Source organism: Prinia subflava, chromosome 2 (assembly GCF_021018805.1).
Source record: "Prinia subflava isolate CZ2003 ecotype Zambia chromosome 2, Cam_Psub_1.2, whole genome shotgun sequence".
In the NCBI taxonomy this organism is placed as follows: domain Eukaryota; kingdom Metazoa; phylum Chordata; class Aves; order Passeriformes; family Cisticolidae; genus Prinia; species Prinia subflava.
Window position 1 is genome coordinate 110123111 of NC_086248.1, and position 16980 is coordinate 110140090.

The window sequence follows — 16980 nt, forward strand, 5'->3', positions numbered from 1 at the left end:
TGGCACACAAATGTATTCTTCACTTTTCGGCAAAGTATTAAGGCTGCAGACTGTTTGTGACACATGGCAATTTGCTGAAAATAGCTATTTGCAAAATAGAGGGGACTTGTTACATTAACAGAACTGACGAGAAAATAAACAGCTATTTTTGGGTTTGATGTTGTTTGGTGCTTTTGTTGTTTTATGTTTGTTTTTTTTTTTAATCAACAACCTTTGACACTAGGAAAGACACAACATTGGCTATTACTTACCAAATGAAATGTGTTTAAATGCACTGTCTCTGATATTTAATAAATATTGTAGTGTAGCTTTTCGTGGCTAATAAAACTTGGTTTACATTACACCCCTTGCCTGCTATGATTTGCCTCCTAGGGCTCACTTAGAGTACATTAAGAAGCTGCACACAAGATCAGTGTGATTTGCTGTAAAACTTAAATAATTCATTTATGCACCACTGCTCTCAGACAGTGTTTTTACAAACGCTGTAATGAGACAAGCTGTGAAGTGTTTTACATGGTGGAGATGAGGTCTGCTACTCAAGAAAAGTCTTTCTGCACTGATTTGATTCCTTCAAGTCTTCAAGAGGACTTTCCAAGCGTTATGGAAACGCTTGTGTGTGCTCCCACTGATGAGGCCATTTGTCCTAACTCAGCAGTATCTTTTACTTCCAGTACTTCCAGTGTTTTCACTGGAGGAGCTAAAATGAGCACAGGATGCTCAAGGAGTGCAGAGTGGGAACTCCAGTTCATTTTTCTGGGACAAAGCCCTTTCCTTTGTCTATGCCTTGTGTACCCCACTGATACTTGTTCTTACTCTGCTCTCTGCAGTGCACTTGACTTTTTAATAATGGGCATGGAAGGAATTGGAATGATTGCAGTTAAAATGTACCAGAACTGAGCTTTACTGTCAGCGTTGTTGACAACTCCCCTGAATTCTTGTCCTCTGGAGTTGTGTTCCTTCTGTGTAGCCACGACCTTCAATACCTTCTGCAAAAGTCTGATTGTCATGCAGAAGAGCTTAAAAGTATGTCCTGCACCTGCACTTTCAGGAAGCAGTTCTCCTGATACTGAAATATCTCTATTATTTACACTAAATTTTAGAAGGGTTTGTATTTCTCTTGCTCTAGTAATTTGGATGGAGAAGGGGGAATAGCACCTGGCATTGGTGAAAGGGGGAGGGTGACCTCTCTGTCATTTTTGGATGTGTATTAGGCTGTAGCTGTTAACTACAGGATCAGATCTAATTTGTTCTACAGGAAGAACAAATTACAGAAGAATTAAAATTTAACCAAATTAGTAAGTGGGTAAGAATAATCTGTTTACAGCATATGCCAGGAAAAGTATCCAACAGTTTATATTTCCCATGCACATCTCAGCACTGACATCGAGCTCAAGATGAGATAGGGGAAAAACCTGGGTGTAACTGAGACTGCTGGATGGCTTTATTTGGAATTTGTAACTAATTGGGAGAATGCGTAATTAGATGAAGATTATAATTTTTATTATTAAGACAGAAGTTCAATTTTTCATAATTTCTTAATGTGTCAAATTTGCTTTGGAGTCTTTTACTAGAAAATATTTTGTGCGTATATCTACTACTACTATTTGCCTGTAGTTTTGCATAGCCATTATAAAACTTTAGGTGTGCAAAGGAGATTAATGTTATAGAGAATGAAAGCTGGAGAAAAAGCAAGAAAACAAAATGCTTGTGCTATTGCTAGGTAGAGATCCTTTTGAATTTGCTACTGCTCTGTGAGCATTCCCCCCTCTTCTCAACCAGACTTGAATCTGAGAAAATTACCATCTGTGCATAGATATGCAGGAAATGAGCTAAATTTGTAGTGTAAACATTTTCAAATGAATATTTGCACAGTACAGTCTCTCAGCAATGCATTATCCTCTTTCATTTGGTAATCAACACATATCCCTTATGAGTTGTGTTGAAAGGGAAGAGAGTGACTCTCACTAAACTCTAATTATCCTTTCCTTCCTCCTGGGAAGAGCTCTCTTTAAGCTCCCTTTTGTGAGCTGCTCTGCGTTTCACAACCATTCCACCTCTTGATCACTCTTCCTCCTTGTTTTGCCTCAGAGCGTGCTGTGGGATGTAAGGACACAAGCCCAGGCAGCCCCGTGTAGGGATGTCTGCTGAATTCCTCTAAGGTAGGATTCCCCAGACCAGCACAAACCCTCAGGGAGATTCAGAGAAACCAGCTTTCAGCTGAGGTTTTATGCAGGACACGGGTTGGCGGTAATACATAAATATTTCTCGGCTTAGGCCGGGTAGAATGACATATTTCCATCAGCCCCAAAGTATTTCTGACTCGATTTGATCTGCAGCAACATGAGTCAGCTGTTTCTGCTGAGCAGTGTTTCTAATTCAGCCCTCTTCCTAATGAGCACGTACGTATAACGTGAGCTTCCTACACCGATTAATCTGTGCTTCCTCCATATGGCTGGTGGGGTTTTTATTTTCTTTTAATTCAGTGCAAGCTGCTGAACAGGAAAATGCAGTCGAGATCTTGTTCCGGGCTCTAGCTGCAGGGAATTGCCAAAATTAGCAGATCCTGGTAGTTTGGGGAATTTTTCAGCCTGTCCACCTGACTACTGGGGCTTGAAAATGGATAAAGTTTTGAGTAGCCCTGTATAGAAGTGTTTTTCTGGGTAAATTTCTGAGGGCAGGGTGTGTAGAAGAAGAAATCTGGACCAAAGCTTTCTGAAGCTGGCTCAGGAGGACAAAGGAATAGCTGCCCGTGGAGTTGTCCCAAGATCACTCAGCTGAGATACCACACCTTGGCAGAGAGAATGGGGACATCAGAAGATGGGGAAGGTCTGTGTTTAGTAAAACATCGGACTTAAGAGGTTTGGAAGTAGCTACCTTGTATTTGGGGAGGGTAGGAGTTTACAGCCTGTGCGTGGAGAAGAATTATTTCATTTGCTAATTTTAATATGCAATTAGGAGTGGTACCAGCAGAGCTTTCCCATTGGTGCCTCTGGGCTGGTAAAGCTGTAGCCCCGTTCATGTGCATCCGGGGATACAGAGAGCACAAAGACAAAAAGGGGGGCACACATACATGGTAAAGCACTGCAAAATCTAACCACTCCCCCCTCCTTCAGAAATCGTGATTAACACCCTCCTCTCCTCCCCACCCCCAAAAAAAACCCAAACACAATAAAAACCTTTTTCTTTAGTATCAATGAAATCTAATGGCATAGTTTTTCTCCTTCAAGCAGGGAGGATGTTAATTCCTGGAAAGCACTTTATACAAATTCAAGTCCTCTCCCCTTCCAAACATAATTTTTAACAAAGGAATCGATCTCTCTCCCAGCAAACCAAGGTGAACAAATACATATACAAAATAATTAAATTGCTTTTTTCTTATTATAGGGGTTTGTTTGCTTTGCAAAACCAAGCTGGAATATTTATGCCCTCCCTTTTAGGGAAGGTCAGCAGATATACACTCAATTACCTATTTGTAAGCGTTAAATCAAATGACTCTATATTCAATATTTTGTTTTTTAATTTTGTCTGAGCAGGAAGCTGGAAATCCAAATTAATGGCTCTTCCCCAGTGACATAAATTCTGCGAGGTGTTTGCAGCTTGCTTGCCTCGTTAAAGTGCTCTGACATGATTGATAACCCATGTCCCCTCTGACTGTGAAGGCTGCTCAGCAGAGGCAAGTAGACCATGCAGAGATCTTGTACCAGGATCCAAATTCAAGATGTTTTCATTATTTCTACTTCCAGGTTGTGAGGAATGGTTTCTAAATAGGTCGGTGCCCTTCTTGTTTTCTCCCTAACAGCTGCTGTTGGACATGATAAAACACCAAAGTCACTGCAGCTGAGCAAGGAAAAGTAAAGCTTGTCCCTGTGAGTTATCTGGGGGCAGTAAAGTCCCTTCTGCTGAGGGGGGAGCTGCTCTTCTGGGACCATTCTGTGCACACTGTTATCTGTAATATACTGTTATATGGTATTTTAACATGCAAAGAGCCCCCACATCAGGGTGTCCCCCTTTTTCTTCCTTTCTGTGTTTTACCTGTGCACTGACTGGTTGGACCTTGAACTTGCAGGGTCAGAATTCTCCCAGGAAACTGTAAAGTTGCTGTAACAAAAATCCAGAAAAGTGAATGTTTCAAACTACTTTTCACTGTCTTTTGAGTGTGTTCAGTTCATTTCTGCAAGCAATGATTGACCCTTGTCTCATTCCAAGACAGTCTTTACTCCAATGGATGGGGAATCTGATGGACCAGTGCAGGCAAGATGAGGGATGGACACTTTAGGAAAAACTTCTGGTAATTTTGGTGCTTGGCTTTCATCTCATACTCTTTTTCCTGCTGCATGATCCTGAGGCAGAGAGTGGATTTGTCCTCTGTGGCTTAACATTTGTGAGGCTTGTGGATTTGCTAAGGGATAGCTGGCAATTCATATTATTAGGATCTTTCCTGCAATGCAGCAACTCAGTCCCTCCCAATTTGTTCAAAATTAACAGGTTAATAAGGAGGTTAACTTGAACAATAGGTGTGATCTGCAGCAAGCTCTCAGTAAGAGATACAAATTCTCTTGATCTGGAAAAACCATGCAAAAATTGGGAAAACAGTCTAAAGGGTTTGGTCTTCAAATAATCAATATGCATCATTTAATGAAATTCCCAGAGCTTAGAATATGAATCTGAATTGAGGATAAAATTGTCAAAACCCCCCTTCCAAAGGACTGAAGAAGTGAATAGCACCAGTCACCTGTGGCTGCAATCCCAGCAGAGGTTGCAGCATGGACACATCTCTCTAATCAATGTTACTGCTACTTTTTATTTTGTCTTTAGGCAGCAGCACAAAGTAAATGTAAGTAAAAGAGCCATGCACATTGCTCTTTCCATAATCCTCGTGCTCTGAACTGCTTTTCCCCCATAGGCTATTAGTGTCTTTGAATAAGTATCCAGCTCTTTTCAATAAACACTGTGCATCTGAAGTTAAAGTGGCTGCTGGTAACCGAAGTGACAGCTGCTCCACTGTTAGCAACCAGGAGAAGCTTGCTAAACCTGAAGATGTCACATCATTTTTGTAGCTCCATTTTGAAGCTTTTGGAGTCTGAAGTGCCATATTTTCAGGCAGAAACAGGTAGTCAACTAGGGTGTTTATTCATTGAAGGTCAGGCTTTTGTATTATGAAACTTCCAGCAGATGTGATAAGCAGTAAATTGCAGATCTATCACCTTCTTTTTTCTGTTGTTTTTTTTCTCCCCCTGTGAGTGTGTGTGTGAAATCAGCAGAATACTGCCTACATATGATTTATGGCCCACTTTTGACCAACTCTTATCAGGCTCCCACAAGCCCTTTTCTGATGCAGCTCGTGTCTGAATGACAATAGACAACCACTGCCTTTATGCTCCAAAATCCCTCTCTGCATTCTAGACACCTAAGATTACATCTGAGCTATTGATTTATTACTGCCCCCCCGCTTTTTTTTTTCTTTTTTTCCCCCCACAGGGACCAGTTTGTTCAGCCTGAACAAGATAGACTATTATTAAACTGAGCAAACTACTCCATGTGAACTTGGTAGAGAAATAATCATTTGCAACCACCTCTCTAACCACCCAGGTTCATAAAGGAACGTAGGTGTTGAAATATTAAGGCTGTTTATATATGGGTCCCACCATTGGTGTTTGTTCAGATTATATGTAATTTATACACACGAAATGAGACCCAACAGGCATTCTGTTGTGTTGGACATTACAGGCACATTGCCTAAAGCACTGCAGCATTGCCACCCAATGTACAAAACCCAAATTATTACAAATCTTATGGAAATACCTACTGTAACACCAACTGTGTCTGTGACAGAGAGGTTTTATGGCACATTTTAGAGCCTTGACAAAATTTATATATTCTACCAGTAGATTTTTTTTTTCTTTTTTTTGGGGAGGGAGAGGAAGCTATAAATTTTACAGTACATTGGATTTTTATATCTCCTAAAAATGTACTGTGCAGGATTCACATTTAATATCCCTCAGCTATAGTAATGTGTGTATTTAAGTCAGTAAGTGAGGAGATACAGGCAGGGCTTCTAGTTAAAATGATTTTTTTTTTCCTTTTCTCTTTCCTCCCCCCTAGTTCCCCCTTCCCTCCCACAAGCACATACCTCACCCCTGCATCTTCTTTTAGTTAAAATAGCATTAAAAAAAGCTGATGCACTGATCCAGGTGCCACGTGTGAACTCTTCTAGCCTGCTTTTAGAAAACTGAGCACCAGCACACCAGCAACTTCTGCAGCTGAGAAAAACCATGGCATGGGCTAAACACCACAGACAGAGGCTTTCAGAGGTGTTCTCTCCCTGTTCTTGTTCATGGGGACAGACCTGCTTGGCTTTCAAATAGACCTCCCATGTTCAATGTCCTACCTCAAAGGGTTTATTTTATTCTGCCTACTGTTCATTGTGTTTAAATGTCTATCATTGCTTATGTCCTGATGGACTTCTTTTTTTTTTTTTTTCCAGTGACAAGTGGGCAGAAAGTATCACACACAGGCTGTAATTTAAGTATTTTCTTTTAGGCATTTCTTTTTTCTCCTGTGGGGCATAACACCCTATCGGCAAAGAACCAAATAATACCAGCATCAAGTAGGGAAAATTAACTTTTGTCATTTATTACTAGATGTCAGGTGTTTATCATGCCATTTTCTTATATTATTCAGGGCTTGATCCTTCCAGATCTTGCATCTGTCTCAATAAAACACCTATGGATATGCTCAAAAGCATCCGAAAGCTCAGATATCCACAAATGGTTTGGCAATACTGAAGTATTTTTTGTTTAAAGACGGCTGGTCAGTGGGGTGTCTGAGTGATGCTTGTCACCGAGGCCTTGTAGAGAGTGAAGATATTATTCTTATCAAAATCACACCTTTTGAAAATCACCTAGCTGAGCATCTAAATACTAAATACATCTAAATAAATATGGAGTGAGAAAAGGAAGTGTGTTGATGCAGAGTATGACTGAGTGTGTTCAGCAGCAAAGAAATAGGTTACACAGAAATGCATAAATCAGAGTTACACAGAGCCACAGATGGCATTGCTATTGGTGACTGGGAGCACTGTGGCTCTGCAAGGATGCAGGGGAGTTACAATAGTTTCTGGGTAGAGTAAGGAGAATAATTAATGGCTGATGGGAAAGGATGAAATGTTTATTTTCCTCAGAATGGAACAAGTAAGAAGGGACATGAAGGCAGCACAAAACACGAAGTGGAGAGTCAAGCACACTGAAATATAGCAAGTTGAAAAACCCAAAGGGGAACACTTTTTTCCCGTAATGTGTAACTCAGCTGGGAAATTCGTGCTTCTATTCAACAGAGAACAAATCAAATTTTAGAGAGAGATAACCAAATTTATAGCAGTAGTCTATGCTGCAGCAGGAAGAGCAATGTCAAGGTCATTAGCAATGCACTGCATCCCCCCCTTCAGCATCTGGGTAGCTGGGGCTTGGGAGGGACAAGTAGCCAATAACTGCACTTTGAAGCTTAGTTCTGCCCACGAGAGGCTGAGCTTGAATGACTGTTGCCCTTATCTAGTATTGTATTTCCATTAAATTAATTTTGTTTAAGTTTGGGACAACCAGGGTGTGGGATGTCCCATGCAGAATGTTGCTCCCACTGTCCCCATGTCACAGCTGACTGTTGTACAGAGGAGACAGGAATCACAGCAATGCAAACAATCCAAAACAGGTTCAATTCTTGCTGCTGACAGTCACTGTTGTGAAAATCACTACTGTTTGGAGTAAACTCTTTCTGGCCTGTTCTAGATCTGCTGCATCACTGGAGTGTCACCAGGAAAAGCAGCAGCAGAAACCTGCTCTGGGTAAACCACATCTGGGGTTTTTCTGACTCCATGGAGGGCCTCTTCCTCTGTTGTGGAAACTCCACCATTCCTTCATTGCAGCTGACTTGAAATTGGGATTTATTTGTCTAAAGGTATCTCCCGGTTTTACTTTTTTTTTTTTTTTTTTTTTTTTTAGCAGAAACGTGCTTCATTTCTTTTAGCTCCTGGTGTCTTCTACCCTGCAACACAGACACTGGCCCGCAAAGTATTGGCTTGCATAATGCTGCTCCAGATAAAGGTCATAAATGGTCTTATTTGGAAATTAATTCAAATGAGAAAGAGAAGGAGCCAAAACTAAGCCTCTACTGGGCATGTTAATAATGTCATTTGTTTACAGAGTGCAAGATCCCTGCTAGAGGACATCCTGAATCATTGGCTGCTGCCCTGAGTGTTTGCCTTTGGTTGTCCCTGTTGTGAGGGAAGTGAGTCCAAAGGTCAGAGAGGCTCTGCTGGTTCAACACTGCCTGAAGATATCTATTCATCTTCTGCACATCCAGGCTGATATTTTGAAAGATGGAAGTTAGGATTTTGATGCTTTAAAAAAAAAAAAATAAATAGATGGGATTCATTTCATACCGTGGACTAGTTCTAGTACAGCCATTGATGCTACAGCCAGGAGGAACTGGTGCTGCAGTTCCTGAGCACTAACCAGGAAAAAGGAGATTGTTGGAATGTGGGAAGACAGTGGCAGCAGATTAGAAGGGGTGTTTGAGGGCCGTGTCTGTTGTGCATGTGACAGGAATGCCTTTGGTGCATGTAAAGTCTGTGTGGTTTGTTTTTGTTTGTTTGTTTGTTTTTGGGGTTTTTTTCTGAGCAGTCTTCAACCCAGTAAATGCAGAAAATATTCCTCTGAGAAAACATCTTTGTTTCATTGCTCTTCTCGTAGATACACAAGGGGGGTGAGAAGACACAGTCAAAATATAATCTTTGGAAAAGGGTATTTGTTGTAGGGGCAGGCAGGGCTTGTGTGGCTCCGTGCAGAACGTGTGCTGAGTCTCAGCAGGTAGCAGGTAAAAGAGCAGAGAAATTGGGAGCCATATTGTCAGCCACGCTGAAAACTGCCCTGATGCCCTTTCCTAAGTACTTTCTCATCAACAACAACAAGATCAGATGTTTATTTTCAGACATGAATAGCACAAACACATGGCTCTTGGCTCTCAAATAAGCAGCAGTAGCAATTAATTAACTCTTGGAACCTGTTACATCTATGCAGAGGATTTTAAGCCCTCACTTTGTTTTTAAGGTTTGACAGTATTTCTGAAGTGTTCAGAGTTAAACATGTGGAAGAAGCTGGCATTCTGGCTTCAGCAGCAGGTACACAAAATCTGTCTTCCCACAAGTTCAGTTGCACTTTTGGTTTAAGAGAGCATGTTTCACTTATTGCAGTGAATAAAGAGCAGGGGATAATCCAAACGCTCTGCAAGGGTCTCCTGGGTGTAGCTATGGATAGTAGGTAGTATTTATGCTCCATTTTGTATGCTTGTCAACAGCTCTTTGTGTCAGACTTCTTTTTGTTTAATGCAGGTTGTCCTCAGGAAAGGAATGAAAAGGAGTGAGTGACTGTTGTGTCAGCTGCTGTAAAGTGCTACATTCTGTCAAGTATAAATCATCACCCTGAAGTTCATTAACCTTAATATAATTTAGTCTTCGTGTGTCATCAGTTGAGCTCAAGCCTTCCAGATGTGTCATTCACTGTCTGCTGGATTTGTGGGGAAAAAGCTAATTTTTGTATACAATGAACCTCATCCATAGGCCCCTTTCTTCCTGCACTCTGCTCATCGACTTGGAATGGCATTTCTTGGGCTGAGAAGGTGCTGTGGGACAAGCAGGGCTGTGGCAGCCTAAGAGAAAGGGAAAAGAAAAAAGAAAGCCAGCTCCAGAGGAAAAGTGCTTGCAGTAGCAAGGGTGTCAGTAGTGGGACAGCTCTGATTCTCCTTTTTTCTGCTGCACCGGTGTGTAAATCAGCAATCACCCTGTTGCAGCAAAGGGAAATTAGCTGAGAAACTTCCTCAGAGCCTTCCTCACCCAGAGATGAGCCCTGGAGAGCACTGAGGAAGTGTGAAGACCCTGCTGTCCTCAGCAGCCATCCCAGCCCACCAGCTGCTCTGCCAGCATCCTGCACTGCCCGTAATGGGTTGATTTTAGGGAAGGATGTAAAGCAAGATCACACAGCCACTGACCTTGTGGCTTTTCACAGGGAAATCATCCCGTGCCCAGGGGCTGGCGTGACACAGGTGGAGCTCACTGGAAGCTTTGACAAATGGGCTGTGGAGACTGGCACAGAGTGTGGAGCAAAGGCAGGGGTCGGTGTAGTGTGTACAAGATGAAAGATGAGGACAGGGCTAGGTCAGGGAGAACGTTGTATCCATGGTCTTTTCCACTGTCCAAACTCCACAGAATCAGTTTTTCCATCTCTTCCAGCAAATCAGAGGCATCTGTAATTCACACTTTAAAAAAAACCTGCTACCTATTTCTGCTACTTTGTGGATTAAGAAAAAGTACCTGAACGTGTACACACGGAGACACAACAGAATGAAAATCCCTCTGTAGCTTCAGGTCATCACTCTTTTGGCTGCGTGAAGCTCACCTATTGACAGAAATCATCTACCTCCAGCTGATCTTACTTCTCAGCCAAGGTCTGGAAGTCTGTCACCTCCCATCACGATCTGCCACACAAACATCACACACAGCGTTGACCTAGCGGTTAGAAAGATTTGTTGCAAGCCTGTTGGATAATTTTTCAACTTTTTTTTTTTTTTTAAGCCACCTCGTAGAATGAGTTGAGTTGTCTTATGGATTATGGGCAGAGGCTGGGTCTCAGTTTAGCCTAGTAATCTGCCCAGACTTCTCGCAGGAGTCCCGTGGACTGCACAAAAAAATATGTTACAGTCAGACTCTTCTCTGCTAAAGACTCAGTAAGGGCATGTGTTGATCTAATCATATATATCTTCATCTGTGCCAGAGGGACAGGGGGTGGAGAAAAGAAAAATCAATGTCTTCTGTGCCTGAATTTCTAGTTGTGTTTCACAAGGCTGTTGCTTGGCTCATCTCTTACCTCCAGACATTGCAGAATAGCCCTGCTGCGTTCCTGTTGCTTTGGACTGTCTGGATTTTTCTCCAAGAACACGGGCTTGGCCTGTAACTTCTGCTTCTTCTCTGTCTTTTTCTTTTTCAGCCTTTCCCCCTGTTCCTCCTTTTTGCCTCTTAAGGCTGTCACAAACTGTGTCTCTTGATGCCTTTTTGTACTTCTCCATTGCCTTTCTCTCCAGGGCTCTGGGTGGGCAGGGCCAATGGATTGCTTCCCAAAGCCCAAGAGCTGTTATAGTCTGGTTTTGCCCTCAGAAGAATTATGATTTTTACAGATTTGCTGATTTGAAAGGGGTCTTTAAAATCATAAAGAGGTGTACCTGCTAAAAATCATCTTCATCTGAACGAAAGTTTTTTACATATGTAAGATTTTTAGAGACAACTTCAGAGAATTGAGAGAAAGGACCCATAGGGTGTTATATAATTTTTGAGGTCTTTGTGCTACATTAGAGCCTCTGCTCAGAAGCTACTTGTCTCATTACAATTGATGTTCAATTTAAACATCTTTGCTTAACACAGTTTAAACTTACAAATTTTAAATGTGTTTTAAACATAACATAAAGCTTTAAAGCAGTTTTTTCTCCTTCTAAACAAATTCTTGCTGTTTTTCTATTGTTTTCTGAAAACTCTTCTTTTTGCTGTCACAAAACAGTTCCAACTAAAGAACTAAAATTACTTTGAACTGTAATGACTATAAGAAGAGTCTGCATTCAAGGTCTGGTGAGGGTAAGGAGTGGAGTTGTAGTTTTGAAAGCCCCTAATAATTTACCTAGACCAAAGCTCCTAATGTTTGCAGCACATCACCTATTGCATGGAGGAATCAATCAATCAATTAATCAGCTGAACTGATGTCTCTCCATTGATTAATTTGTCCTCAGCTCTTGACTGGGTGAAGGGTCCATGAGGACACAGGTCCTATCCTCAGCTGCATGACTGGGAGCAAGACTGAGGCCAAAGTAATGTTTGAAAGGTTTCCTTTTATTTGTAGAACAAATGTTTTCATCCAGCTGTAGCACAGTCCAAGGGTGTGAGGGAAACATAACAACCCCCCTGTCTCTTTATCTGTGTTTTTATAAGGTCACCCATCACCACGGTATCTGAGAGTCTTTCTTCTTTTCCTTTAAGGGTCCTGGTCAGGAGTTGAAAATAAGGAAAAAGAGAGGAAGAGAGACCACAAAGAAAGAGGCATATGAAAAGTAAAAAAAAAAATACAGAGCTGGAGGTGAACCCAAACACTCAGAGGTAATTTGCCTTGAGGAGCAAGAACCCTTGAGACCTGTGTGTAGACTTTGGAAAAAAGAACCTGTGAACGATGGTAAAGGCTATGAACGTACCATCCCTGTGACAGGTATGTAAACCTCAAGATTAAAATAACAGCTTCAAAAATCCTTCTGTCAGAGTGAGTTTGCTTTAGCTAGTCAGGGTTTCAGGGGAAGTGTCACAAAGACAATAAATATCAAGTGGAGGCAGCTGAGGAAATTTCTGTTTGAAATTTCTAAACAGGTTGGTCCTTGAAGCGTGTTCTCTAAAACTTGACAAAGTTATCATGACATTAAAATAACATTATATAACATTAAGTAATTAAGGGTTATAACTAGTGAATTTTAAAAAATGTTTTTTCTGTATATGCTGAATCGTCTTTAAGATGAATTTTATGTATAAGAAAAAGGAAGAATCAGGAAGGGCACAAAATTTTTTGTCTTTGTGACAGTTATTATTTTGATTTCAAGGAAAGTTCACCAACATTTCTGGCAATACCAATACTTTTGTACTTCACAAAGTAATTGTGAAGGCTTTCCTTAACAGGCTTTTACATTTTTGTCTTAGTTTAACAATGTCTTTCTACTCTGTCACTTTTAATTGTGGTGGGGGTTATGGTACTTACATTCATGGTGACACTGAGGAGGAGCAGGTGGGTATTTCAATCACATGTGGATGTCCCTGAACACCCACTGGTTGTGTGCTAATCACATCCTTTCAACAAGCACAAGCCACTAACCAAACCCCTTTTTGCGTACTGCAAAGAAGTAAGAGAATTCTTGACCACAGAAAGCAGACATGATGTAAATTAAAGGAGTGAAATTATTCAGCAAGTGCTCATTGATGCTTCTTTGAGCAGCAGCTTCCTCCTCCTAGAGATCTTAGTTGAGGTTTGCAGGTGACCACATGTAATAATGTGGTTTCTTGTCACTGATAATAATTATGTGAGGCAGTAATATGTGGTGCAAAATGTTATTACTCAGTAAGTGGCATTTGACTGACCCAGCTACCCCAAAAGCTTGTCTACATCACCACTCCTTCCAGAAACACAGCAGAAATGTTTAGCAAAACTTTCAGCTGCTGTCAGGCCATGTACAGGTCAGCTATAAGGCCCACCAGAGTCAAGGGCTGGCTTACACTGTGGAGCAAAGTAGACTGAGAGATCAGATCCTCAAAATCATCTCATAAACCTTGGCATTCACTTTGACAGATCCCATACCTCTAAACATGGTCCAAAAAACTGCTCAGACCTGTGGGCAGCTTAGAGAGATGGGAGTCACTGCACTGCCCTCAGCACAGGGACTCACACCCCTGGGCAGCATCCCCTGGGCTGGCCCCTCCATGCCCCAGGCTGCTGGGAGGACTTGTCTGCAGTTTCAGGTGTTTATTAAAGGCAAAGGGGTCGTGATGATGGATGGTGGTTTTGCTGCCCGACTGGAAAGTATGACCCCCAGACAATGACCCCAAAGATTGGGATCTCTGCATGATTCTTTCCTATTTATTCCACCAAGAATGCCATGTGTAAAGGCATTGCAATTTGAGAAGAAGAATTTTTCCAGAAATGCCACCCCCAATTCTCAAATAGGAGCAGCAAAATAATTTCTTTTAATTGTTTTGCCTTTACTTCAGTTTCTCTGTACCTGTTCTATCCAATTAACTTCATCACAAATCCAAGGAAATGTTCACAGTTGTTCCTCAGACATGTTATTTGTGCTTGTCTATCAGAGAATCATAAAAGTCAGAGACAGAAAAGTTCCTTTGCATTAGATCATCTCATCACTGCCCTTGCCAGCACAGATCTATTTCCCTGTACAGTATATTCTCCAGTGATTTGTCCAGTCCAGCTTTAAGTAGATTAAATATGGTACTTGCTCACTGTCCTGCCAGAAGCTGTTGGAGAAGCTTGGAGGTGATTGACACTGGCACCCTTTGAAGGTGTGTTGTGGACCTCACCACACTTTTCATCTGTATCCAAACATGATGCTTTCATGAGCATTTTGTGGCCATAATTCTTTCAGCGTTCTGTGCTGAGCACTTGCAGCTAAGATGGAACAAAAGAAATGGAAATGTGGTTTTGGTTTCTTTTTTGGCAGACAGTGTACATGGGGTTAGTTCATTTAAGCAACCCAGAGGTGAAATAGTAAGGTGAGGGCCCCTAGAATATTGATGAAAAGTAGAAATATTGAGATATGGTGTGCTTTTCTGCACATGAAGATTTTACCTAGATAAAGAGGTATATTTTACAGGGTTCAATTAATAACTGCATTTTAAACACTGTCTGCTCTCATGACACAGAAAGCAGAGTTAGCCAAATACTGGTGCTTTTGAAGAACATTACTGATGATACTTAAACAAAGTAGTAATCATGTTTGCAGTTTCCTTTTCCTCTGAAGGAATGTACCAAGTGTTTTACTCAGTCCTTGCTCAAACTGTGCTGCTGCTTTGGGGTTGGGACATGTCTGCCACTCCGTGGCATGACAAAATATAGCTTAGACTTGATGAGAAGTCAGCAGTAAGCCACTGGACATCTTGTATTCAGACTCTTATTCTTGAGCTGTTCTGTTTCTCCCAAAAGATGTTAACACACAGTCCAGAACAGAGAACAAAGGGTGTTAGCTGATCTCTTGGTTTAAAAGTTTGCTTTCTCTTCTCATTATCACCAGAGCCTCAACTTCTAATTGTACCAGCCAGGGACCTACAAAGCCAGGAATCTCTAAGCACAGTCCTCCATCCACATCACTGCCATTACTCATTTCTGTAGCCTTACTGAGAGGGGAATGCTGTCTCTTGGTGCAGCCTCTTAATACTTTTATTCCATTCCTATTGAAGGTTCTTAACTTAGGGAGTTCATAGCACTCTCACTGCTTGCTGCTGCTGCCTCTGAGCTCGTGAATCCTAAACTGAGATCACACCTTGCAGCCCAACATTTTTTGTACACCTCCTTAAAAGGTCATTTTCAGCAATTAATATTTTATCTATGAATACTTACAAATACTTGTCATGAACTGGGTGTTAAACAGTAGCTCATGAGAAAAAAGATCCATTACATTTGTATTAAAACACGTTCAAAAGTTTAATTATAAGAAGGAAAGTGTGGCTGAACTGTTAAAAGCATTCATTGCAGTGCCCAGCTCTGGCCAGTCCATGTCAGGCTGCCACACCCAGCTGAGAAGGCAGATTTTGCTGCCTTCCACACTAAATCCAAGAAACCAAACTGGTGATTTAGGGGACAGCTAAATACCCCATGTTCTTGTCTTTCCTGAGCAGTGTGCTTGTCTGAGCCCCTGGGCCCATTGCTGCTGCTGAGATCCCCTGTGTGAGCCACGGCTGAGGAGGAGTTTGGCTGCATTTGAAAGGGCAGGGTTTGTGCCCACTGGGAAGCCCACTCTTGAAGGTGGGAGTCACCCTGCTGACTCAAACTGTGGCATTTCCTTCTAGCTCTGCAGGGTCCCCCATTTTGCTCACCCTTTAAATCAGAGGCCTGACTCTAGTGGAATCACCTTCTGTTTGGTAGGGATCCTTCCTTGCAATGCATTGCTTTGTTTTGATTTCCCTTTTCTATAAACTCTTTGTAGGAAAGCCTTCTTGGTCTGCCTCCCCAAAACATTGCACCCTTTAGGAGAATAATATTTGAGTATTTACCCCCTTGTACCACAGGGCTGAAAAAAAAGGGTAGTTTTAAAAATAAATAATATTATAAAACTATCACAATCATTGTAACCCTGGCAATTGTTTTATATCTTTACCTCAAACCAGAATGACGAAACGTCTCTGATTAATTATCCTGCAGGAGCATTTAAATTCAGCAATTGTAATAGTTCTTAACAACTGCCGTTGATGGTATTATTTTTCATTGGGAAGAAAAATGGTTATTGCTCACATTGACCTCCAGTAAATCTTGTCACCCAGCCCATACCCTCGTCTCGAAATATAATTAAAGTACTCTGGTTTGATCATAGTGACTTACAAAAGTGTAAGGACTAGTATTTACATTTTCTCTTTTTGTTGCTTTTAAGTTTTGTACCAAAGGAAAGGTAATGCAACTGAACTACCTTAAATGGCCATGACTGATTTATTTCTGTCTAGAAATGCTGTCGTTTACATTCATCAATTTTTCTTTCTTTGTGTTTGATTGGCCGTTTATTTTCAGTTTTTTAAGATGATTTCAAATTCAATCCACAGTGTGGGAACCTTCAGAGGACTGAAGCAGTTGCTTTTATCCCACATGAAAAAATGGTGACTAAACAAACAAATAAAAATGAGGTTTACAGCCATATATTTCTGCATTCTGCTGTTCATGATATTCCGTTTTGTTGTAGCAACATGTTCTTCATCTATATTTAGTTTAATAGCTGCTTTTGGAATATTGCAAGCTAGTACAGTATATTATCAAGTGGTTTGAATGACATCATAACCTATGAGTGTCATCTCTTGTGGGTTATAAAATCCTCCCAAACCTTCCGTTTGTATTAATGTCTTGTAATATAATTTTAAACCAGGTATTATAGTTTAACAGTGGAAGGATAAAATCCTGGCCTGCCTTGTACAATGCACTGGGGGGAAGAAGAGGGCAAAGAATATTTCCCACCCTACTCAGGCGTGGACTGGGCAAGATAGGCAGTGCTTACTGGGCTGAGGGTTCCCCAGTGGACCAGGAGAGATTTGTCAGTCTCTAGAGAATATTTTAGGTGGTCCCTGCCTGCACTGAAAAACTTGGTCTTTTGTTGGAATTTGATTTGGGGACAGAAGTAACACACAGGCTGTGCCCTGTCTTT

General features: G+C 41.3%; 1 long non-coding RNA gene across 11 annotated transcripts in view; it reads left to right on the forward strand.

The window, feature by feature from the left end:
* LOC134547506 (uncharacterized) overlaps window positions 1-16980 on the forward strand; it is a 465000-nt gene that overhangs the window by 382586 nt on the left and 65434 nt on the right. For all 11 annotated transcript variants that reach the window (XR_010079493.1, XR_010079492.1, XR_010079494.1 and 8 more), the window contains exon 7: window positions 12071-12293. This is a non-coding gene — a long non-coding RNA (uncharacterized LOC134547506). The remainder of the gene's footprint in view (window positions 1-12070; window positions 12294-16980) is intronic.